This window comes from Octopus bimaculoides, chromosome 18 (assembly GCF_001194135.2).
Source record: "Octopus bimaculoides isolate UCB-OBI-ISO-001 chromosome 18, ASM119413v2, whole genome shotgun sequence".
Lineage (NCBI taxonomy): Eukaryota > Metazoa > Mollusca > Cephalopoda > Octopoda > Octopodidae > Octopus > Octopus bimaculoides.
Window position 1 is genome coordinate 15,750,754 of NC_068998.1, and position 4,681 is coordinate 15,755,434.

Consider the following 4,681-nt stretch of genomic DNA (forward strand, 5'->3'; position numbering starts at 1 on the left):
ATGTATATATATATATATATATATATATATATATATATACGTATATATATACATACACACACATATATATATATATATTTATATACACACAAACACACATATATAGACAGACAGACAGACAGACAGACAGAGAGCTCAACCAGAAAAATTACTTCTTGGTGCTACATACACATAATCAAAATATCAAGGTCTGAAATCTTTTGGAGAAGGGACTTGATTATATTGACCCCAGTGTTCGACTGGTACTTATTTAATCGACATCCTGAAAGGATAAAAGGCGAAATCGACCTCAGTGGAATTTGAACTCCGCTAAGCATCTTTTCTAGCGTGCTAACGATTCCACCAACTCACCGCCTTATCTTCTCTTAATGTAATATGTGATAGACTAGGCAAGAGCGCACTACATGAAAATGGTGCAATTGCTAAATTGAAGAACCCTTGATTGCAGCTAAACAATATCGACATTTTCCGTTATCGGTCGAATGTATTTATGTAATTAAAAGACCGAAATACAGCTTTACAAAGGCTTCGCTATTTGTTTTGCTACCGGTTCACTACTTACTTTTCAAACCGATGCGTCTTCATTATCAATACGCTTTGTCGTAATGCCAAATACGCAACCAATTTGCTTCTATTCACATAGATTGAATGGGATTGAAAAAAAACGGAGTTAGAACTCCTTGGAATAATTAAATCTGTTGAAATGCGTCTCACTTACACACATGCATAAACACACTCACATACGGGTATACATATATTATGCATGGATGTATGTAGGTATGCTTATATGCATACACACATACACATACACTCATATGCATGCAACGTGATGACAAAAGACGTTTAGGAGTTGACCACACGCTTACAATAAACAGATACACTCAGATGCATTCCCATTTCATTCGCTTGTGCAAGTTTAGATCAAATTGTATTAATTTCCATCAAGTAGAAATTGTAAACACTTTGTAATAAGTAGACAAAATTAGAAATTAAACACGTAAACTCTATGCATCTTTTTCCTCGTAATTCCTTAATTTCAAATTCAAATGTTTAATCCCGCCTCATAATTATGAAGAAATGATTATCTCCCTTGTAATAGCTGCCATCACTAGGGAAACCGCGTTTATTAATTTCAACTTGAATGAATTTTCGGCCTTCAAAACAGTGAGTCTGAAGAGCAACTTATGGGTGTTTTCTACAAGTGAAATCCTTAAACTTCATTCACTAAATATTCGAGGTGTAAAAGCTTTACAAAATAAGCTTTTAAGTTCCAGATCAACATATTCAGCAGACATAGTTAAAGGCAGGAAGACAACTAAAACTTCTGTTACTAGGTTGCAATTATCAATTTAATGTTAGCATCGCCATGCTGAGCATGCTTGCTTCCAACAACAAACTGTGCCTTTTGAAATTAGTTGGTGTATAATTTAATCTCGTGCTTTTTCGCGATGTCTTTGCTGAGTTCCTATTTACATTGCCTCCACCCAAATTTTTGTTGAGATGGCTACCGATATGATACAGTTGTTTTTATTGCTGTTTGGTATACTTTCGTAAAATGTCCTCTCATCTTACAATTAAAGCATAGTTATCAACAGCGGAATGTTATTTCGGTTTTGTAAGGGAGGTTTTTGATCGACATCTAAAATACAAGTGTTGCTCAATTTGAACTTAATTTCTCCACACCAGCAGCATAAGGATTGTGGTCTATCGTAGTAACGATATCTATAACACTACCAGTGGATTCGTTCATCAAGACCCTAGAGATTGTATCCTGCAACATTAAGACAAGACAAAGTTTTGAAAAACTAACTTTCGATCGCTTTCATTTTTTATCTGTAGTAAAAAAGTAATTTCAAATACCCTTTTCTGCAAATGATACAGGAAATTTACGGCATTTATGTTATTTATCTAAGAGAGCTGACAAAGTCATTAAAAAGTTGTTAATATCGTACAATGAATTAAGGCGGTGAGCTGGCAGAACCGTTAGCACGCCGGGCAAAAAGCTTAGTGGCATTTCGTCTGTCTTTACAGTCTGAGTTCAAATTCCGCCGATAAAATAAGAAGCAGTTGAGCATTGGGGGTCGATCTAATCGACTCTCCACCCCCACTCACAAAATTGCTGGCCTTGTACCAAAATTTAAAACGAATGATATTGGATTCTGACTTCGATTTCGACGTACGAGCGTCCATTCGTTCGATCAAACGAACAAGTTGTTCAGTGAAAAAGCGTCCGAAGTGGCTGAGTATTTTACAAACACGTGCATCCTTTACGTAGTCTCAGGCAGAATCAGTGTGATAAGGCTGGACCTCTGAAAGACGAAAACAGTCTATCTAATAGTTCCCTTACAGTTTCCACCGACCCAAATTCACTCGCTAAAACTTATATGGACCAGAAATTACGATAAAAACATGCCCAAGATGCCACGCGGTAGTATCGGACCCGATATCTCATGGTTGCGAAGTGAACTTCTTAACCACACATCCATGTCTGCTTTCACACTCATTCAATGCTCATAGTTTTATTCATTCACTGAATATGTTTCTACTGCTAATAAATTTAAATGCAATGGAATATTTTTCTGTTCAACAGCGCACAAAGTCATTTCTCGCCTTCTCTTTTGTAATTTGAAGTCACTCTATTTCATACTAGTTACAAGCTCTTATATCTCTATATCTCCTAAACTTAACTTTTCCGTTAAATTCATCATATTGTTCTCATCTGGTTTATGAGTCTAAGATTTCCTTCAAACTGGATAATAAATTTATCAAAAGCTTCTGCAGAATTATCATCCTTTAACATGTGTGGCTTGATTCTGATTGATGGTAGAACTGATTATCGTAACTCCTCAAGCATAAAAATTGTTGCAATTCGTAATTTCAAGGAGCCGCTATACAATTATAGACGTATTTCACACTTCAGAAGATTTTGACTAACGAAGTCATTTCATAAAACTTTTATAGTAAGTAGAGATTATATACATATACGAAGTCTGATCAATAAGTAACCGGACTATTGCCATAATAACGAAGCGAAGGCACGAAGAGTGAAGCTGTGAGGCACATATTGACCTTGACCTCTGCTGTGCATGCGCACTAAGTTTTAACGTTCTAGCTCACTTCTACTGTTTACAGCTGTGCTTGGAAGGAACGCGTGTAGTGTATTATCATCGCATTGACCATGACAAAGAAAGTAGTCATGGCGATACCTGCTCAGAGGCCTACGCAAATTAGCAGAACGTATATGGAGAGGAGTGTATGAGCTGCACACAAGTGTACGAGCTAATTGAATATTTTAAAGTTAAACTGTGCGACAGATTACCTCATGCGACAAATAAGCATGTTTTGTTGATGAAGCGCTCATAAGATCATGTAATTAGATATTTTATAAACGATCTCTCATGCTTTGTCTATTATGTATAAGTGCACACACACAAACACACATACACGCGCATACACACTCACACACACATATATGCATACACATACACACACTTATACATACATATATACAAAGGTGGAGTGAGAATAAATGAATAGATACAAAGAAGATATGGAGTAAATTATATTTTTGTAATTAGAGACTTTTATATTCGCGACGTATTTCATGTATAAAGAAAACAAGGTTAGCAAGCCAATTAAGTACATCTTCATTAGCTAATTATTTTCAAGTAGTATTATACACTAGTTTGGGAAAGAGCTAGACATGCATAATGAATTAGTGTATACATGCATAAATATAGTTAGTGCGTGTTCAGTTATGTCGAAATAGATTTAAAGATATGTTAAAATTCAAGAAATTTGTAAAAAAAAGTTAATAAGGAATTAATGAATATATATTTGAACAATAGATTCTTTAATTAAATAGTTAAGAAGTGTAGAAGAGTTGTATTAATTAGATATATTCCTTACATTTAATTATGCAAAATGGTTAACTCGAGAATGGCATTTTCTGCCAGGGTATTTGATGTAAGTAATTAGCGGTGAGCTGGCAGAAGCGTTAGCACGCCAGGCGAAATGCTTAGCGGTATTTCGTCTGCCGTTACGTTCTGAGTTCAAATTCCGCCGAGGTCGATTTCGCCTTTCATCCTTTTGGGATCGATTAAGCAAGTACCAGTTATGCACTGAGTCGATGTAATCGACTTAGTCCCTTTGTCTATCCTTGTTTGTCCCCTCTGTGTTTAGCCCCCTGTGGGCAATAAAGAAGTAAATCATGTTGGTTCCAAATTTTGTCACAAGGCCAGCAAGTTCGGGGTAGGGGGTAAGTCGATTACATCAACTCCAGTACTCGACTGTTACTTATTTTATCGACCCCGAAAGGATGAAAGGCAAAACCGACCTCGGCGAAATTTGAACTCAGAACCAAAAGATGAACGAAGCATTTTGCCCGAGTGCTAACGATTCTCCCAGCTCACCGCCTTGATATGTTGTGGTTGGCACTCCGTCGCTTACGACGTCGAGGGCTCCAGTTGATCCGATCAACGGAACAACCTGCTCGTGAAATTAATGTGCAAGTGGCTGAGCACTCCACAGACACGTGTACCCTTAACGTAGTTCTCGGGGATATTCAGCGTGACACAGTGTGACACAGTGTGACAAGGCTGACCCTTTGAATTACAGGCACAACAGATACAGGAAGTAAGAGTGAGAGAAAGTTGTGGTGAAAGAGTACAGCAGGGTTCGC

At 37.0% G+C, this 4,681-nt stretch overlaps 1 protein-coding gene across 1 annotated transcript in view; it reads left to right on the top strand.

The window, feature by feature from the left end:
• The window catches only part of LOC106870641 (uncharacterized), a 133,163-nt gene that overhangs the window by 72,022 nt on the left and 56,460 nt on the right, over nucleotides 1–4,681 (top strand). The window lies entirely within an intron of this gene.